Below are 21,380 nucleotides of genomic sequence, written 5' to 3'. Positions count from 1 at the left end.
TATACGACTGGTAAGAATCTGAAAAAGAATTTATTGATGTCTCTCTGTACGTGAACCAAGTGGATGTACAGCAGCAAGAAACAGAGCTTTGAAAATCAGCTGTAACCAATATAGTAATAAATTGAAAAAAATAAACGACAGAGAGACAGAGAAAACCTCTTACAACTTTTCCTCAGGGACGGTGATGCAACATGGATTGAACACATCTAGACCCACAGCAGGATGAGACATAAGGCTGGAAACTGTTTGCGCTAAGAGAAATGTGAGGTTGGGTGAGGAAATGCACACCCTTTAAAGTAATACTACCTGGTACCCATTCAATGGGTCCCAAATCTGCAGGTTCAAGGGATCTTCCTACAGCTAAAACATGCATGGAAAACCCAGAGGACTGTACACCATGTGATCGGGAGATGTGTCTAAAATGCACCTCATTTATCCTCTCCTGGTGCTCCTGTTCACCATTCCAGCCACGCTACTTAGAATCTCCCCACTTGGAGAATCAGCACATTTAAACTTCTGTTTCACACATTTTGCAAATTGTGAGGAGGATGAACGGGAAGAGGGGGAACCAATGAGAGAAGAGTTGTAGGGGTTTGGACGGGCACATATCACTCTAATTTCCCATTAAGAATAAGAATTAAAGAAAGGCTCAGCCTGCCTCGCCGGAGCCAAAATAGGGCCTGAAGCAATCCTGCGGGTTTGAGGCCAGCTCACAAAAGAGCAACTTAAAAAATGGAGCTCAGGGTCACTGCAATTCACAAACCTGCAGAGTTATAAATGAAAACTAACGTCCAAAAATATGTTGAGGTAAGGCAAAGAAGAGGATCTGAATGCAAGACAGAATTGCAAGAAACAGATTTCAAGAGATAGATTGGACTCGTCTTTAACGCACATGAAAAGCGGCAGAATTTCGACAATGATGCAGTTGGCCCAAAAGGGCGTATGCGTTTTTTCCTGATTATATCCAGGAAAAAACGCATACGCACTTTATGGGCAACGAAGCAAGCAAGCAATGCAAATGTGCACAACAAAGAAGTCTCACTTCCCACCGGTCAAAAGGGCCATCCTAAAAAATTGTAAAAACCAGAAATGCAGGACAGGCCATGGAGAACAGGGAGCCTTTATACGCTGATGGGCAGTGTGTGAACTGCCGAGAGCCACTCTGGAGAAGTGTATGGTGGTTCCTAAATCATCTAAAAAACAGAGCTACAGAGCATAGGACACTTCCAATCATGGGAGTATATCTAGGGAAGTCTAAAAATCAACAAGACACAAGCACACCACAGTTTAGGGCTACTCTGTTTACAAGAACCTCAACTTCAGTACACCTTAAATATCCCAGGAAAGAGAACAATGGATAAAGAAGATGTGGTACTTATGTACAATGGAATATCTCTTCACCATGAAATCAATGTAATAAGGCTAGTAGAAGGATAAAGAGTGGATTTAGGTCCGATAATACTACTTGAAATAAGTCAAACAGAAAAAGAAACATATCATAAGATATCACTTATAGAGGGAGGGTAAATATGGCTGCACAAGAAATGAATTACAGAACAGAACAGTGTCTCACATTTAGAAAACACACTTATGTCAGCTTAAGGGGAAAGGAGAGGTGGGGTGATGCATAAAACCAGAGTTTGAAATTAGCACAGATACCGTTCAATAAACCAAATAGGTATTAGACAAGATCTACACCTTGCTCAATGAACTGGCCTCAACACACCCTATACACCGCAGAGAAATATATCTGAGGAATAAGAATCTTAAAACCCATGTATTGATATATCTCCATAAGGGAATCAAGTGTGTGCAGAGCGGCACAAACACAGCAGTGAAAAGGAGCTAAACCCCATTATAGAAATAAATTTTAAAAACAAAACGCTGAAACAATGAAAGAGAGAAAAATTCTTACAAAATTCGCTCAGGGGCTGTGATGCAACCTGGATTGACCACATATAAACCCACAGCTGGATAAGACATAAGGCTGGACACTTGGGGCTGACAGGATTGGTGAGCTTTGGTGAGCAACTGCCGAAAGTTTAATGCAATACTTCATGCTACTCAGTCCAAGGGTCCCAACACTCCAGGTTGAAGGGAATCTTCCTACAGCTAAACCATGCTTGGGAAACCCAGCGACTGGTATACCATATGATCGGGAAAGGTTTCTAAAACGCACCTCATTTTTCCTCTCCTGGGGCTCCGGATCGACATTCCAGCCGCTTTACTAACAACATCCCCACATGGAGTCAATGCCTTTAAGTTCTGGTATCGCACAGTCTGCAGTTAGTGCAGAGGATGAATGGGAATAGGGGGAACCAGTGAGAAACTAGCTGTAGCGGTTTCAATGGGCACATGTCACTCTAATATCACATCAGTAAGAAGAATTAACCAAAGGCACAGCAAGGTGCCCCAGAAGAAAAATAGGGCTTCAAGGAATCCTGTGGTTACGGGGCAAGACCACAAAAATAAGAGCTAAAAAATGGAGCTAAGGGCCACTGCAATTCAAAAACCTGAAGAGTTATAAAGGCCAACTATTTTTAAAAAATATATTGAGGTAAGGCTATGAAGAGGCATTGAAAGCAAGGCAGAATTGCAGGAAACCGATTTCAGGAGGTAGACTGGAATTGCATTGAAAACATATGAAGAGAGTCATAAACTCGACAATGATGCACTTGGCCAAAAAGGGCGTATGCGTTTTTTCCTGAATATATTCAGGAAAAAACGCATACGCCCTTTTTGGCCAACCAAGCAAGCTTGCAAAGGAAATCTGCACTACAATGAAGTCTCACTTCCCCCCGGTCAAAAGGGCCATCTGAAAAAAGTGTAAAATCCAGAAAGGCAGGACAGGCCATGGAGAACTGGGAGCCTTGTTATGCTGATGGGCGGGATGTAAATTGCCAACAGACACTCGGGAGAAGTGTATGGTGTTTCCTGAAACATCTAAAAAACAAAGCAACAGAGCCTAGGGCACTTCCACTTATGGTCCTATAGCTTAGGGAATTTAAAATCAAAAAGACACAGCCACCCCAAAGTTTGGAACGGCTCTGTTTACAAGAACCTCATTTACAGTACAAGTTCAACATCGCAGAAAGTGAAAAATGGATAAAGAAGTTGTGGTATTTACTTACAAAGCAATATCACTCAGCAATGAAATCTGTGTCATCAGGCCCTTAGCAGCACAATGAGTGGATTCAGGTATGATGATTCTAACTGAAATAAGTCACACAGAAAAAGAAACATCATAAGATATCAGTAATACACGGAATGTAAACTTGGCTACACAGGAACTGAATTACAGAACAGAACAGGGTCTCAAATTTAGAAAACCAACTTATGCTTGCTTAAGGGGAAAGGTGAGTTGGGGTGCTGCATAAAACCAGAGATTGAAATGAGCACAGATAAAGTTCCTTAAGCCAAATATGGAATAGACAAGAGCTACTCCTTGCTCAACGAAATGGACTCAACACCGCATATTAAACGCCTAAGAATGTACCTGACTTGTAAGTATCTTAAAACCTATGGATTGCTATGTCTCCGAAAGAGAATCAAGCATGTGTACAGGGGCATAAACGCAGCAGTGATAGGATTGGAGAGGTTCGGTGAGCAAATGAAGACCCTTTGAAATCATATTGCATGGTACCCATTCCACGGGTTTCAACTACCCAGGTTTAAGGTATTCTTCCTTCAGCTAAAACATGCATGTGGAACCTAGAGTATGATCAACCATGTGATCGGGAGACGTGTTCAAATATGTCTCAGTTTTCGTACCCTGGTACTCTGGTGCAACATTCCAGACGCTTTACTAACACTCTCCCGACTTGGAGAGTCAGTCCCTTTAACCTCCTGTTTGGTCCAGTTTGCAATTTCTGCGGAAGATGAACAGGAATAGCGAGAACCAATGAGAGACTAGCTGGAGGTGTCTGGACGGGCAAATTTAACTCTCATTTCCCACCAGGAAGAGGAATTAACCAAAGGCTCAGCGTGCCGCGCCGGAACCAGATTAGGGCCTGAAGCCATCCTGCGGTGTTGCGGCCAGGTCACAAGAAAACGAGTTGAAGAAAGGAGGTCAGGGGCACTGTAATTCACAAACCTGCAGAGTTATAAATGACAGCTATCGTCCAAAAATAGACTGAAGTAAGGCTGCCAAGAGGACTTGAAAGCGGGGCAGAATTGCAGGAAACCGATTTCAGGAGGTAGACTGGAATTGCATTGAAAGCATAGGAAAAGAGGCAGAACGTCCACAATGATGCACTTGGCCAAAAAGGGCGTATGCGTTTTTTCCTGAATATATTCAGGAAAGACGCATACGCCCTTTTTGGCCAACCAAGCAAGCTTGCAAAGGAAATCTGCACTACAATGAAGTCTCACTTCCCCCCGGTCAAAAGGGCCATCTGAAAAAAGTGTAAAATCCAGAAAGGCAGGACAGGCCATGGAGAACTGGGAGCCTTGTTATGCTGATGGGCGGGATGTAAATTGCCAACAGACACTTGGGAGAAGTGTATGGTGTTTCCTGAAACATCTAAAAAACAAAGCAACAGAGCCTAGGGCACTTCCACTTATGGTCCTATAGCTTAGGGAAATTAAAATCAAAAAGACACAGCCACCCCAAAGTTTGGGACGCCTCTGTTTACAAGAACCTCGTTTACCGTACAAGTTCAATATCACAGAAAGTGAAAAATGGATAAAGAACTTGTGGTAATTACGTACAATGCAGTATCACTCAGCAATGAAATCTATGTCATCAGGCCCGTAGCAGCATAATGAGTGGATTCAGGTACGATGATTCTAACTGAAATAAGTCACACAGAAAAAGAAACATCATAAGATATCACTAATACACGGAATGTAAACTTGGCTACACAGGAACTGCATTCCAAAACAGAACAGGGTCTCAAATTTAGAAAACCAACTTATGCTTGCTTAAGGGGAATGGTGAGTTGGGGTGCTGCATAAAACCAAGATTGAAATGAGCACAGATAAAGTTCCTTAAGCCAAATATGGAATAGACAAGAGCTACTCCTTGCTCAACGAAATGGACTCAAAACACCATATTAAACGCCTAAGAATGTACCTGACTAGTAAGTATCTTAAAACCTATGGATTGCTATGTCTCCAAAAGAGAATCAAGCGTGTGTACAGGGGCATAAACGCAGCAGTGATAGGATTGGAGAGGTTCGGTGAGCAAATGAAGACCCTTTGAAGTCATATTGCATGGTACCCATTCCACGGGTTTCAACTACCCAGGTTTAAGGTATTCTTCCTTCAGCTAAAACATGCATGAGGAACCTAGAGTATGATCAACCATGTGATCGGGAGACGTGTTCAAATATGTCTCAGTTTTCGTACCCTGGTACTCGGGTGCAACATTCCAGACGCTTTACTAACACTCTCCCCACTTGGAGAGTCAGTCCCTTTAACCTCCTGTTTGGCCCAGTTTGCAATTTCTGCGGAAGATGAACAGGAATAGCGAGAACCAATGAGAGGCTAGCTGGAGGTGTCTGGACGGGCAAATTTAACTCTCATTTCCCACCAGGAAGAGGAATTAACCAAAGGCTCAGCATGCCGCGCCGGAACCAGATTAGGGCCTGAAGCCATCCTGCGGTGTTGCGGCCAGGTCACAAGAAAACGAGTTGAAGAAAGGAGCTCAGGGGCACTGTAATTCACAAACCTGCAGAGTTATAAATGACAGCTATCGTCCAAAAATAGACTGAAGTAAGGCTGCCAAGAGGACTTGAAAGCGGGGCAGAATTGCAGGAAACCGATTTCAGGAGGTAGACTGGAATTGCATTGAAAGCATAGGAAAAGAGGCAGAACGTCCACAATGATGCACTTGGCCAAAAAGGGCGTATGCGTTTTTTCCTGAATATATTCAGGAAAAAACGCATACGCCCTTTTTGGCCAACCAAGCAAGCTTGCAAAGGAAATCTGCACTACAATGAAGTCTCACTTCCCCCCGGTCAAAAGGGCCATCTGAAAAAAGTGTAAAATCCAGAAAGGCAGGACAGGCCATGGAGAACTGGGAGCCTTGTTATGCTGATGGGCGGGATGTAAATTGCCAACAACCACTCGGGAGAAGTGTATGGTGTTTCCAGAAACACCTAAAAAACAAAGCAACAGAGCCTAGGGCACTGCCACTTATGGTCCTAGAGCTTAGGGAAATTAAAATCAAAAAGACACAGCCACCCCAAAGTTTGGGACGCCTCTGTTTACAAGAACCTCGTTTACAGTACAACTTCAACATCGCAGAAAGTGAAAAATGGATAAAGAAGTTGTGGTATTTACTTACAAAGCAATATCACTCAGCAATGAAATCTGTGTCATCAGGCCCTTAGCAGCACAATGAGTGGCTTCAGGTATGATGATTCTAAGTGAAGTAAGTCACACAGAAAAAGAAACATCATAAGATATCAGTAATACACAGAATGTAAACTTGGCTACACAGGAACTGAATTACAGAACAGAACAGGGTCTCAAATTTAGAAAACCAACTTATGCTTGCTTAAGGGTAAAGGTGAGTTGGGGTGCTGCATAAAACCAGAGATTGAAATGAGCACAGATAATGTTCCTTAAGTCAAATATGGAATAGACAAGAGCTACTCCTTGCTCAACGAAATGGACTCAACACCGCATATTAAACGCCTAAGAATGTACCTGACTAGTAAGTATCTTAAAACCTATGGATTGCTATGTCTCCGAAAGAGAATCAAGCATGTGTACAGGGGCATAAACGCAGCAGTGATAGGATTGGAGAGGTTCGGTGAGCAAATGAAGACCCTTTGAAGTCATATTGCATGGTACCCATTACATGGGTCTTAACTCTCCAGGTTTAAGGTATTCTTCCTTCAGCTAAAACATGCATGTGGAACCCAAGTATGATCAACCATGTGAACGGGAGACGTGTTCAAATATGTCTCAGATTTCCTCCCCTGGTACTCGGGTGCAACATTCCAGACGCTTTACTAACACTCTCCCCACTTGGAGAGTCAGCGCCTTTAACCTCCTGTTTGGCCCAGTTTGCAATTTCTGCGGAAGATGAACAGGAATAGCGAGAACCAATGAGAGACTAGCTGGAGGTGTCTGGACGGGCAAATTTAACTCTCATTTCCCACCAGGAAGAGGAAATAACCAAAGGCTCAGCGTGCCGTACCGGAACCAGATTAGGGCCTGAAGCCATCCTGCGGTGTTGCGGCCAGCTCAAAAGAAAGCGAGTTGAAGAAAGGAGCTCAGGGGCACTGTAATTCACAAACCTGCAGAGTTATAAATGACAGCTATCGTCCAAAAATAGACTGAAGTAAGGCTGCCAAGAGGACTTGAAAGCGGGGCAGAATTGCAGGAAACCGATTTCAGGAGGTAGACTGGAATTGCATTGAAAGCATAGGAAAAGAGGCAGAACGTCCACAATGATGCACTTGGCCAAAAAGGGCGTATGCGTTTTTTCCTGAATATATTCAGGAAAAAACGCATACGCCCTTTTTGGCCAACCAAGCAAGCTTGCAAAGGAAATCTGCACTACAATGAAGTCTCACTTCCCCCTGGTCAAAAAGGCCATCTGAAAAAAGTGTAAAATCCAGAAAGGCAGGACAGGCCATGGAGAACTGGGAGCCTTGTTATGCTGATGGGCGGGATGTAAATTGCCAACAACCACTCGGGAGAAGTGTATGGTGTTTCCTGAAACATCTAAAAAACAAAGCAACAGAGCCTAGGGCACTTCCACTTATGGTCCTATAGCTTAGGGAAATTAAAATCAAAAAGACACAGCCACCCCAAAGTTTGGAACGGCTCTGTTTACAAGAACCTCGTTTACAGTACAAGTTCAACATCGCAGAAAGTGAAAAATGGATAAAGAAGTTGTGGTATTTACTTACAAAGCAATATCACTCAGCAATGAAATCTGTGTCATCAGGCCCTTAGCAGCACAATAAGTGGATTCAGGTATGATGATTCTAACTGAAATAAGTCACACAGAAAAAGAAACATCATAAGTTATCAGTAATACACGGAATGTAAACTTGGCTACACAGGAACTGAATTACAGAACAGAACAGGGTCTCAAATTTAGAAAACCAACTTATGCTTGCTTAAGGGTAAAGGTGAGTTGGGGTGCTGCATAAAACCAGAGATTGAAATGAGCACAGATAAATTTCCTTAAGTCAAATATGGAATAGACAAGAGCTACTCCTTGCTCAACAAAATGGACTCAACACCCCATATTAAACGCCTAAGAATGTACCTGACTAGTAAGTATCTTAAAACCTATGGATTGCTATGTCTCCGAAAGAGAATCAAGCATGTGTACAGGGGCATAAACGCAGCAGTGATAGGATTGGAGAGGTTCGGTGAGCAAATGAAGACCCTTTGAAGTCATATTGCATGGTACCCATTCCACGGGTTTCAACTACCCAGGTTTTAGGTATTCTTCCTTCAGCTAAAACATGCATGTGGAACCCAGAGTATGATCAACCATGTGATCGGGAGACGTGTTCAAATATGTCTCAGTTTTCCTCCCCTGGTACTCGGGTGCAACATTCCAGACGCTTTACTAACACTCTCCCCACTTGGAGAGTCAGCGCCTTTAACCTCCTGTTTGGCCCAGTTTGCAATTTCTGCGGAAGATGAACAGGAATAGCGAGAACCAATGAGAGGCTAGCTGGAGGTGTCTGGACGGGCAAATTTAACTCTCATTTCCCACCAGGAAGAGGAAATAACCAAAGGCTCAGCGTGCCGTGCCGGAACCAGATTAGGGCCTGAAGCCATCCTGCGGTGTTGCGGCCAGCTCAAAAGAAAGCGAGTTGAAGAAAGGAGCTCAGGGGCACTGTAATTCACAAACCTGCAGAGTTATAAATGACAGCTATCGTCCAAAAATAGACTGAAGTAAGGCTGCCAAGAGGACTTGAAAGCGGGGCAGAATTGCAGGAAACCGATTTCAGGAGGTAGACTGGAATTGCATTGAAAGCATAGGAAAAGAGGCAGAACGTCCACAATGATGCACTTGGCCAAAAAGGGCGTATGCGTTTTTTCCTGAATATATTCAGGAAAAAACGCATACGCCCTTTCTGGCCAACCAAGCAAGCTTGCAAAGGAAATCTGCACTACAATAAAGTCTCACTTCCCCCCGGTCAAAAGGGCCATCTGAAAAAAGTGTAAAATCCAGAAAGGCAGGACAGGCCATGGAGAACTGGGAGCCTTGTTATGCTGATGGGCGGGATGTAAATTGCCAACAACCACTCCGGAGAAGTGTATGGTGTTTCCTGAAACATCTAAAAAACAAAGCAACAGAGCCTAGGGCACTGCCACTTATGGTCCTATAGCATAGGGAAATTAAAATCAAAAAGACACAGCCACCCCAAAGTTTGGGACGCCTCTGTTTACAAGAACCTCGTTTACAGTACAAGTTCAACATCGCAGAAAGTGAAAAATGGATAAAGAAGTTGTGGTATTTACTTACAAAGCAATATCACTCAGCAATGAAATCTATGTCATCAGGCCCTTAGCAGCACAATGAGTGGATTCAGGTATGATGATTCTAACTGAAATAAGTCACACAGAAAAAGAAACATCATAAGTTATCAGTAATACACGGAATGTAAACTTGGCTACACAGGAACTGAATTACAGAACAGAACAGGGTCTCAAATTTAGAAAACCAACTTATGCTTGCTTAAGGGTAAAGGTGAGTTGGGGTGCTGCATAAAACCAGAGATTGAAATGAGCACAGATAAATTTCCTTAAGTCAAATATGGAATAGACAAGAGCTACTCCTTGCTCAACAAAATGGACTCAACACCCCATATTAAACGCCTAAGAATGTACCTGACTAGTAAGTATCTTAAAACCTATGGATTGCTATGTCTCCGAAAGAGAATCAAGCATGTGTACAGGGGCATAAACGCAGCAGTGATAGGATTGGAGAGGTTCGGTTAGCAAATGAAGACCCTTTGAAGTCATATTGCATGGTACCCATTACACGGGTCTCAACTCTCCAGGTTTAAGGTATTCTTCCTTCAGCTAAAACATGCATGTGGAACCCAAGTATGATCAACCATGTGAACGGGAGACGTGTTCAAATATGTCTCAGTTTTCCTCCCCTGGTACTCGGGTGCAACATTCCAGATGCTTTACTAACACTCTCCCCACATGGAGAGTCAGCGCCTTTAACCTCCTGTTTGGCCCAGTTTGCAATTTCTGCGGAAGATGAACAGGAATAGCGAGAACCAATGAGAGGCTAGCTGGAGGTGTCTGCACGGGCAAATTTAACTCTCATTTCCCACCAGGAAGAGGAAATAACCAAAGGCTCAGCATGCCGTACCGGAACCAGATTAGGGCCTGAAGCCATCCTGCGGTGTTGCGGCAAGCTCAAAAGAAAGCGAGTTGAAGAAAGGAGCTCAGGGGCACTGTAATTCACAAACCTGCAGAGTTATAAATGACAGCTATCGTCCAAAAATATACTGAAGTAAGGCTGCCAAGAGGACTTGAAAGCGGGGCAGAATTGCAGGAAACCGATTTCAGGAGGTAGACTGGAATTGCATTGAAAGCATAGGAAAAGAGGCAGAACGTCCACAATGATGCACTTGGCCAAAAAGGGCGTATGCGTTTTTTCCTGAATATATTCAGGAAAAAACGCATACGCCCTTTTTGGCCAACCAAGCAAGCTTGCAAAGGAAATCTGCACTACAATGAAGTCTCACTTCCCCCCGGTCAAAAGGGCCATCTGAAAAAAGTGTAAAATCCAGAAAGGCAGGACAGGCCATGGAGAACTGGGAGCCTTGTTATGCTGATGGGCGGGATGTAAATTGCCAACAACCACTCGGGAGAAGTGTATGGTGTTTCCTGAAACATCTAAAAAACAAAGCAACAGAACCTAGGGCACTTCCACTCATGGTCCTATAGCTTAGGGAAATTAAAATCAAAAAGACACAGCCACCCCAAAGTTTGGAATGGCTCTGTTTACAAGAACCTCGTTTACAGTACAAGTTCAACATCGCAGAAAGTGAAAAATGGATAAAGAAGTTGTGGTATTTACTTACAAAGCAATATCACTCAGCAATGAAATCTGTGTCATCAGGCCCTTAGCAGCACAATGAGTGGATTCAGGTATGATGATTCTAACTGAAGTAAGTCACACAGAAAAAGAAACATCATAAGATATCAGTAATACACGGAATGTAAACTTGGCTACACAGGAACTGAATTACAGAACAGAACAGGGTCTCAAATTTAGAAAACCAACTTATGCTTGCTTAAGGGTAAAGGTGAGTTGGGGTGCTGCATAAAACCAGAGATTGAAATGAGCACAGATAAAGTTCCTTAAGTCAAATATGGAATAGACAAGAGCTACTCCTTGCTCAACGAAATGAACTCAACACCGCATATTAAACGCCTAAGAATGTACCTGACTAGTAAGTATCTTAAAACCTATGGATTGCTATGTCTCCGAAAGAGAATCAAGCATGTGTACAGGGGCATAAACGCAGCAGTGATAGGATTGGAGAGGTTCGGTGAGCAAATGAAGACCCTTTGAAGTCATATTGCATGGTACCCATTCCACGGGTTTCAACTACCCAGGTTTAAGGTATTCTTCCTTCAGCTAAAACATGCATGTGGAACCTAGAGTATGATCAACCATGTGATCGGGAGACGTGTTCAAATATGTCTCAGTTTTCGTACCCTGGTACTCGGGTGCAACATTCCAGACGCTTTACTAACACTCTCCCGACTTGGAGAGTCAGTCCCTTTAACCTCCTGTTTGGCCCAGTTTGCAATTTCTGCGGAAGATGAACAGGAATAGCGAGAACCAATGAGAGGCAAGCTGGAGGTGTCTGGATGGGCAAATTTAACTCTCATTTCCCACCAGGAAGAGGAATTAACCAAAGGCTCAGCGTGCCGTGCCGGAACCAGATTAGGGCCTGAAGCCATCCTGCGGTGTTGCGGCCAGCTCAAAAGAAAGCGAGTTGAAGAAAGGAGCTCAGGGGCACTGTAATTCACAAACCTGCAGAGTTATAAATGACAGCTATCGTCCAAAAATAGACTGAAGTAAGGCTGCCAAGAGGACTTGAAAGCGGGGCAGAATTGCAGGAAACCGATTTCAGGAGGTAGACTGGAATTGCATTGAAAGCATAGGAAAAGACGCAGAACGTCCACAATGATGAACTTGGCCAAAAAGGGCGTATGCGTTTTTTCCTGAATATATTCAGGAAAAAACGCATACGCCCTTTTTGGCCAACCAAGCAAGCTTGCAAAGGAAATCTGCACTACAATGAAGTCTCCCTTCCCCCCGGTCAAAAGGGCCATCTGAAAAAAGTGTAAAATCCAGAAAGGCAGGACAGGCCATGGAGAACTGGGAGCCTTGTTATGCTGATGGGCGGGATGTAAATTGCCAACAACCACTCGGGAGAAGTGTATGGTGTTTCCTGAAACATCTAAAAAACAAAGCAACAGAACCTAGGGCACTTCCACTTATGGTCCTATAGCTTAGGGAAATTAAAATCAAAAAGACACAGCCACCCCAAAATTTGGAACGGCTCTGTTTACAAGAAGCTCGTTTACAGTACAAGTTCAACATCGCAGAATGTGAAAAATGGATAAAGAAGTTGTGGTATTTACTTACAAAGCAATATCACTCAGCAATGAAATCTGTGTCATCAGGCCCTTAGCAGCACAATGAGTGGATTCAGGTATGATGATTCTAACTGAAGTAAGTCACACAGAAAAAGAAACATCATAAGATATCAGTAATACACGGAATGTAAACTTGGCTACACAGGAACTGAATTACAGAACAGAACAGGGTCTCAAATTTAGAAAACCAACTTATGCTTGCTTAAGGGTAAAGGTGAGTTGGGGTGCTGCATAAAACCAGAGATTGAAATGAGCACAGATAAATTTCCTTAAGTCAAATATGGAATAGACAAGAGCTACTCCTTGCTCAACGAAATGGACTCAACACCGCATATTAAACGCCTAAGAATGTACCTGACTAGTAAGTATCTTAAAACCTATGGATTGCTATGTCTCCGAAAGAGAATCAAGCATGTGTACAGGGGCATAAACGCAGCAGTGATAGGATTGGAGAGGTTCGGTGAGCAAATGAAGACCCTTTGAAGTCATATTGCATGGTACCCATTACACGGGTCTCAACTCTCCAGGTTTAAGGTATTCTTCCTTCAGCTAAAACATGCATGTGGAACCCAAGTATGATCAACCATGTGAACGGGAGACGTGTTCAAATATGTCTCAGTTTTCCTCCCCTGGTACTCGGGTGCAACATTCCAGACGCTTTACTAACACTCTCCCCACTTGGAGAGTCAGCGCCTTTAACCTCCTGTTTGGCCCAGTTTGCAATTTCTGCGGAAGATGAACAGGAATAGCGAGAACCAATGAGAGGCTAGCTGGAGGTGTCTGCACGGGCAAATTTAACTCTCATTTCCCACCAGGAAGAGGAAATAACCAAAGGCTCAGCATGCCGTACCGGAACCAGATTAGGGCCTGAAGCCATCCTGCGGTGTTGCGGCAAGCTCAAAAGAAAGCGAGTTGAAGAAAGGAGCTCAGGGGCACTGTAATTCACAAACCTGCAGAGTTATAAATGACAGCTATCGTCCAAAAATATACTGAAGTAAGGCTGCCAAGAGGACTTGAAAGCGGGGCAGAATTGCAGGAAACCGATTTCAGGAGGTAGACTGGAATTGCATTGAAAGCATAGGAAAAGAGGCAGAACGTCCACAATGATGCACTTGGCCAAAAAGGGCGTATGCGTTTTTTCCTGAATATATTCAGGAAAAAACGCATACGCCCTTTTTGGCCAACCAAGCAAGCTTGCAAAGGAAATCTGCACTACAATGAAGTCTCACTTCCCCCCGGTCAAAAGGGCCATCTGAAAAAAGTGTAAAATCCAGAAAGGCAGGACAGGCCATGGAGAACTGGGAGCCTTGTTATGCTGATGGGCGGGATGTAAATTGCCAACAGACACTCGGGAGAAGTGTATGGTGTTTCCTGAAACATCTAAAAAACAAAGCAACAGAACCTAGGGCACTTCCACTCATGGTCCTATAGCTTAGGGAAATTAAAATCAAAAAGACACAGCCACCCCAAAGTTTGGAACGGCTCTGTTTACAAGAACCTCGTTTACAGTACAAGTTCAACATCGCAGAAAGTGAAAAATGGATAAAGAAGTTGTGGTATTTACTTACAAAGCAATATCACTCAGCAATGAAATCTGTGTCATCAGGCCCTTAGCAGCACAATGAGTGGATTCAGGTATGATGATTCTAACTGAAGTAAGTCACACAGAAAAAGAAACATCATAAGATATCAGTAATACACGGAATGTAAACTTGGCTACACAGGAACTGAATTACAGAACAGAACAGGGTCTCAAATTTAGAAAACCAACTTATGCTTGCTTAAGGGTAAAGGTGAGTTGGGGTGCTGCATAAAACCAGAGATTGAAATGAGCACAGATAAAGTTCCTTAAGTCAAATATGGAATAGACAAGAGCTACTCCTTGCTCAACGAAGTGAACTCAACACCGCATATTAAACGCCTAAGAATGTACCTGACTAGTAAGTATCTTAAAACCTATGGATTGCTATGTCTCCGAAAGAGAATCAAGCATGTGTACAGGGGCATAAACGCAGCAGTGATAGGATTGGAGAGGTTCGGTGAGCAAATGAAGACCCTTTGAAGTCATATTGCATGGTACCCATTCCACGGGTTTCAACTACCCAGGTTTAAGGTATTCTTCCTTCAGCTAAAACATGCATGTGGAACCTAGAGTATGATCAACCATGTGATCGGGAGACGTGTTCAAATATGTCTCAGTTTTCGTACCCTGGTACTCGGGTGCAACATTCCAGACGCTTTACTAACACTCTCCCGACTTGGAGAGTCAGTCCCTTTAACCTCCTGTTTGGCCCAGTTTGCAATTTCTGCGGAAGATGAACAGGAATAGCGAGAACCAATGAGAGGCAAGCTGGAGGTGTCTGGATGGGCAAATTTAACTCTCATTTCCCACCAGGAAGAGGAATTAACCAAAGGCTCAGCGTGCCGTGCCGGAACCAGATTAGGGCCTGAAGCCATCCTGCGGTGTTGCGGCCAGCTCAAAAGAAAGCGAGTTGAAGAAAGGAGCTCAGGGGCACTGTAATTCACAAACCTGCAGAGTTATAAATGACAGCTATCGTCCAAAAATAGACTGAAGTAAGGCTGCCAAGAGGACTTGAAAGCGGGGCAGAATTGCAGGAAACCGATTTCAGGAGGTAGACTGGAATTGCATTGAAAGCATAGGAAAGGAGGCAGAACGTCCACAATGATGCACTTGGCCAAAAAGGGCGTATGCGTTTTTTCCTGAATATATTCAGGAAAAAACGCATACGCCCTTTTTGGCCAACCAAGCAAGCTTGCAAAGGAAATCTGCACTACAATGAAGTCTCACTTCCCCCCGGTCAAAAGGGCCATCTGAAAAAAGTGTAAAATCCAGAAAGGCAGGACAGGCCATGGAGAACTGGGAGCCTTGTTATGCTGATGGGCGGGATGTAAATTGCCAACAACCACTCGGGAGAAGTGTATGGTGTTTCCTGAAACATCTAAAAAACAAAGCAACAGAACCTAGGGCACTTCCACTTATGGTCCTATAGCTTAGGGAAATTAAAATCAAAAAGACACAGCCACCCCAAAATTTGGAACGGCTCTGTTTACAAGAACCTCGTTTACAGTACAAGTTCAACATCGCAGAATGTGAAAAATGGATAAAGAAGTTGTGGTATTTACTTACAAAGCAATATCACTCAGCAATGAAATCTGTGTCATCAGGCCCTTAGCAGCACAATGAGTGGATTCAGGTATGATGATTCTAACTGAAGTAAGTCACACAGAAAAAGAAACATCATAAGATATCAGTAATACACGGAATGTAAACTTGGCTACACAGGAACTGAATTACAGAACAGAACAGGGTCTCAAATTTAGAAAACCAACTTATGCTTGCTTAAGGGTAAAGGTGAGTTGGGGTGCTGCATAAAACCAGAGATTGAAATGAGCACAGATAAAGTTCCTTAAGTCAAATATGGAATAGACAAGAGCTACTCCTTGCTCAACGAAATGGACTCAACACCGCATATTAAACGCCTAAGAATGTACCTGACTAGTAAGTATCTTAAAACCTATGGATTGCTATGTCTCTGAAAGAGAATCAAGCATGTGTACAGGGGCATAAACGCAGCAGTGATAGGATTGGAGAGGTTCGGTGAGCAAATGAAGACCCTTTGAAGTCATATTGCATGGTACCCATTACACGGGTCTTAACTCTCCAGGTTTAAGGTATTCTTCCTTCAGCTAAAACATGCATGTGGAACCCAAGTATGATCAACCATGTGAATGGGAGACGTGTTCAAATATGTCTCAGTTTTCCTCCCCTGGTACTCGGGTGCAACATTCCAGACACTTTACTAACACTCTCCCCACTTGGAGAGTCAGCGCCTTTAACCTCCTGTTTGGCCCAGTTTGCAATTTCTGCGGAAGATGAACAGGAATAGCGAGAACCAATGAGAGACTAGCTGGAGGTGTCTGGACGGGCAAATTTAACTCTCATTTCCCACCAGGAAGAGGAAATAACCAAAGGCTCAGCGTGCCGTGCCGGAACCAGATTAGGGCCTGAAGCCATCCTGCGGTGTTGCGGCCAGGTCACAAGAAAGCGAGTTGAAGAAAGGAGCTCAGGGGCACTGTAATTCACAAACCTGCAGAGTTATAAATGACAGCTATCGTCCAAAAATAGACTGAAGTAAGGCTGCCAAGAGGACTTGAAAGCGGGGCAGAATTGCAGGAAACCGATTTCAGGAGGTAGACTGGAATTGCATTGAAAGCATAGGAAAAGAGGCAGAACGTCCACAATGATGCACTTGGCCAAAAAGGGCGTATGCGTTTTTTCCTGAATATATTCAGGAAAAAACGCATACGCCCTTTTTGGCCAACCAAGCAAGCTTGCAAAGGAAATCTGCACTACAATGAAGTCTCACTTCCCCCCGGTCAAAAGGGCCATCTGAAAAAAGTGTAAAATCCAGAAAGGCAGGACAGGCCATGGAGAACTGGGAGCCTTGTTATGCTGATGGGCGGGATGTAAATTGCCAACAGACACTCGGGAGAAGTGTATGGTGTTTCCTGAAACATCTAAAAAACAAAGCAACAGAACCTAGGGCACTTCCACTCATGGTCCTATAGCTTAGGGAAATTAAAATCAAAAAGACACAGCCACCCCAAAGTTTGGAACGGCTCTGTTTACAAGAACCTCGTTTACAGTACAAGTTCAACATCGCAGAAAGTGAAAAATGGATAAAGAAGTTGTGGTATTTACTTACAAAGCAATATCACTCAGCAATGAAATCTGTGTCATCAGGCCCTTAGCAGCACAATGAGTGGATTCAGGTATGATGATTCTAACTGAAGTAAGTCACACAGAAAAAGAAACATCATAAGATATCAGTAATACACGGAATGTAAACTTGGCTACACAGGAACTGAATTACAGAACAGAACAGGGTCTCAAATTTAGAAAACCAACTTATGCTTGCTTAAGGGTAAAGGTGAGTTGGGGTGCTGCATAAAACCAGAGATTGAAATGAGCACAGATAAAGTTCCTTAAGTCAAATATGGAATAGACAAGAGCTACTCCTTGCTCAACGAAGTGAACTCAACACCGCATATTAAACGCCTAAGAATGTACCTGACTAGTAAGTATCTTAAAACCTATGGATTGCTATGTCTCCGAAAGAGAATCAAGCATGTGTACAGGGGCATAAACGCAGCAGTGATAGGATTGGAGAGGTTCGGTGAGCAAATGAAGACCCTTTGAAGTCATATTGCATGGTACCCATTCCACGGGTTTCAACTACCCAGGTTTAAGGTATTCTTCCTTCAGCTAAAACATGCATGTGGAACCTAGAGTATGATCAACCATGTGATCGGGAGACGTGTTCAAATATGTCTCAGTTTTCGTACCCTGGTACTCGGGTGCAACATTCCAGACGCTTTACTAACACTCTCCCGACTTGGAGAGTCAGTCCCTTTAACCTCCTGTTTGGCCCAGTTTGCAATTTCTGCGGAAGATGAACAGGAATAGCGAGAACCAATGAGAGGCAAGCTGGAGGTGTCTGGATGGGCAAATTTAACTCTCATTTCCCACCAGGAAGAGGAATTAACCAAAGGCTCAGCGTGCCGTGCCGGAACCAGATTAGGGCCTGAAGCCATCCTGCGGTGTTGCGGCCAGCTCAAAAGAAAGCGAGTTGAAGAAAGGAGCTCAGGGGCACTGTAATTCACAAACCTGCAGAGTTATAAATGACAGCTATCGTCCAAAAATAGACTGAAGTAAGGCTGCCAAGAGGACTTGAAAGCGGGGCAGAATTGCAGGAAACCGATTTCAGGAGGTAGACTGGAATTGCATTGAAAGCATAGGAAAAGAGGCAGAACGTCCACAATGATGCACTTGGCCAAAAAGGGCGTATGCGTTTTTTCCTGAATATATTCAGGAAAAAACGCATACGCCCTTTTTGGCCAACCAAGCAAGCTTGCAAAGGAAATCTGCACTACAATGAAGTCTCACTTCCCCCCGGTCAAAAGGGCCATCTGAAAAAAGTGTAAAATCCAGAAAGGCAGGACAGGCCATGGAGAACTGGGAGCCTTGTTATGCTGATGGGCGGGATGGAAATTGCCAACAACCACTCTGGAGAAGTGTATGGTGTTTCCTGAAACATCTAAAAAACAAAGCAACAGAACCTAGGGCACTTCCACTCATGGTCCTATAGCTTAGGGAAATTAAAATCAAAAAGACACAGCCACCCCAAAATTTGGAACGGCTCTGTTTACAAGAACCTCGTTTACAGTACAAGTTCAACATCGCAGAATGTGAAAAATGGATAAAGAAGTTGTGGTATTTACTTACAAAGCAATATCACTCAGCAATGAAATCTGTGTCATCAGGCCCTTAGCAGCACAATGAGTGGATTCAGGTACGATGATTCTAACTGAAGTAAGTCACACAGAAAAAGAAACATCATAAGATATCACTAATACACGGAATGTAAACTTGGCTACACAGGAACTGAATTACAGAACAGAACAGGGTCTCAAATTTAGAAAACCAACTTATGCTTGCTTAAGGGTAAAGGTGAGTTGGGGTGCTGCATAAAACCAGAGATTGAAATGAGCACAGATAAAGTTCCTTAAGTCAAATATGGAATAGACAAGAGCTACTCCTTGCTCAACGAAATGGACTCAACACCGCATATTAAACGCCTAAGAATGTACCTGACTAGTAAGTATCTTAAAACCTATGGATTGCTATGTCTCCAAAAGAGAATCAAGCATGTGTACAGGGGCATAAACGCAGCAGTGATAGGATTGGAGAGGTTCGGTGAGCAAATGAAGACCCTTTGAAGTCATATTGCATGGTACCCATTCCACGGGTTTCAACTACCCAGATTTAAGGTATTCTTCCTTCAGCTAAAACATGCATGTGGAACCTAGAGTATGATCAACCATGTGATCGGGAGACGTGTTCAAATATGTCTCAGTTTTCGTACCCTGGTACTCGGGTGCAACATTCCAGACGCTTTACTAACACTCTCCCGACTTGGAGAGTCAGTCCCTTTAACCTCCTGTTTGGCCCAGTTTGCAATTTCTGCGGAAGATGAACAGGAATAGCGAGAACCAATGAGAGGCTAGCTGGAGGTGTCTGGATGGGCAAATTTAACTCTCATTTCCCACCAGGAAGAGGAATTAACCAAAGGCTCAGCGTGCCGTGCCGGAACCAGATTAGGGCCTGAAGCCATCCTGCGGTGTTGCGGCCAGCTCAAAAGAAAGCGAGTTGAAGAAAGGAGCTCAGGGGCACTGTAATTCACAAACCTGCAGAGTTATAAATGACAGCTATCGTCCAAAAATAGACTGAAGTAAGGCTGCCAAGAGGACTTGAAAGCGGGGCAGAATTGCAGGAAACCAATTTCAGGAGGTAGACTGGAATTGCATTGAAAGCATAGGAAAGGAGGCAGAACGTCCACAATGATGCACTTGGCCAAAAAGGGCGTATGCGTTTTTTCCTGAATATATTCAGGAAAAAACGCATACGCCCTTTTTGGCCAACCAAGCAAGCTTGCAAAGGAAATCTGCACTACAATGAAGTCTCACTTCCCCCCGGTCAAAAGGGCCATCTGAAAAAAGTGTAAAATCCAGAAAGGCAGGACAGGCCATGGAGAACTGGGAGCCTTGTTATGCTGATGGGCGGGATGTAAATTGCCAACAACCACTCGGGAGAAGTGTATGGTGTTTCCTGAAACATCTAAAAAACAAAGCAACAGAACCTAGGGCACTTCCACTTATGGTCCTATAGCTTAGGGAAATTAAAATCAAAAAGACACAGCCACCCCAAAATTTGGAAAGGCTCTGTTTACAAGAACCTCGTTTACAGTACAAGTTCAACATCGCAGAATGTGAAAAATGGATAAAGAAGTTGTGGTATTTACTTACAAAGCAATATCACTCAGCAATGAAATCTGTGTCATCAGGCCCTTAGCAGCACAATGAGTGGATTCAGGTATGATGATTCTAACTGAAGTAAGTCACACAGAAAAAGAAACATCATAAGATATCAGTAATACACGGAATGTAAACTTGGCTACACAGGAACTGAATTACAGAACAGAACAGGGTCTCAAATTTAGAAAACCAACTTATGCTTGCTTAAGGGTAAAGGTGAGTTTGGGTGCTGCATAAAACCAGAGATTGAAATGAGCACAGATAAAGTTCCTTAAGTCAAATATGGAATAGACAAGAGCTACTCCTTGCTCAACGAAATGGACTCAACACCGCATATTAAACGCCTAAGAATGTACCTGACTAGTAAGTATCTTAAAACCTATGGATTGCTATGTCTCTGAAAGAGAATCAAGCATGTGTACAGGGGCATAAACGCAGCAGTGATAGGATTGGAGAGGTTCGGTGAGCAAATGAAGACCCTTTGAAGTCATATTGCATGGTACCCATTACACGGGTCTTAACTCTCCAGGTTTAAGGTATTCTTCCTTCAGCTAAAACATGCATGTGGAACCCAAGTATGATCAACCATGTGAATGGGAGACGTGTTCAAATATGTCTCAGTTTTCCTCCCCTGGTACTCGGGTGCAACATTCCAGACACTTTACTAACACTCTCCCCACTTGGAGAGTCAGCGCCTTTAACCTCCTGTTTGGCCCAGTTTGCAATTTCTGCGGAAGATGAACAGGAATAGCGAGAACCAATGAGAGACTAGCTGGAGGTGTCTGGACGGGCAAATTTAACTCTCATTTCCCACCAGGAAGAGGAAATAACCAAAGGCTCAGCGTGCCGTGCCGGAACCAGATTAG

The 21,380-nt window shown here is 43.6% G+C and overlaps 1 long non-coding RNA gene across 4 annotated transcripts in view; it reads right to left on the bottom strand.

Moving 5' to 3' along the window:
- LOC307185334 overlaps positions 1 to 21,380 on the bottom strand; it is a 3,778,167-nt gene that overhangs the window by 3,619,854 nt on the left and 136,933 nt on the right. For all 4 annotated transcript variants that reach the window (XR_013827964.1, XR_013827965.1, XR_013827990.1 and 1 more), the window contains exon 2: positions 6,286 to 6,367. This is a non-coding gene — a long non-coding RNA (uncharacterized lncRNA). The remainder of the gene's footprint in view (positions 1 to 6,285; positions 6,368 to 21,380) is intronic.

This window comes from Stenella coeruleoalba, assembly GCF_951394435.1.
Source record: "Stenella coeruleoalba genome assembly, chromosome: 4".
Taxonomy (NCBI): domain Eukaryota; kingdom Metazoa; phylum Chordata; class Mammalia; order Artiodactyla; family Delphinidae; genus Stenella; species Stenella coeruleoalba.
The sequence above is the reverse complement of the archived record's forward strand: the minus strand, read 5'-3'. Positions and strand labels throughout refer to the sequence as shown.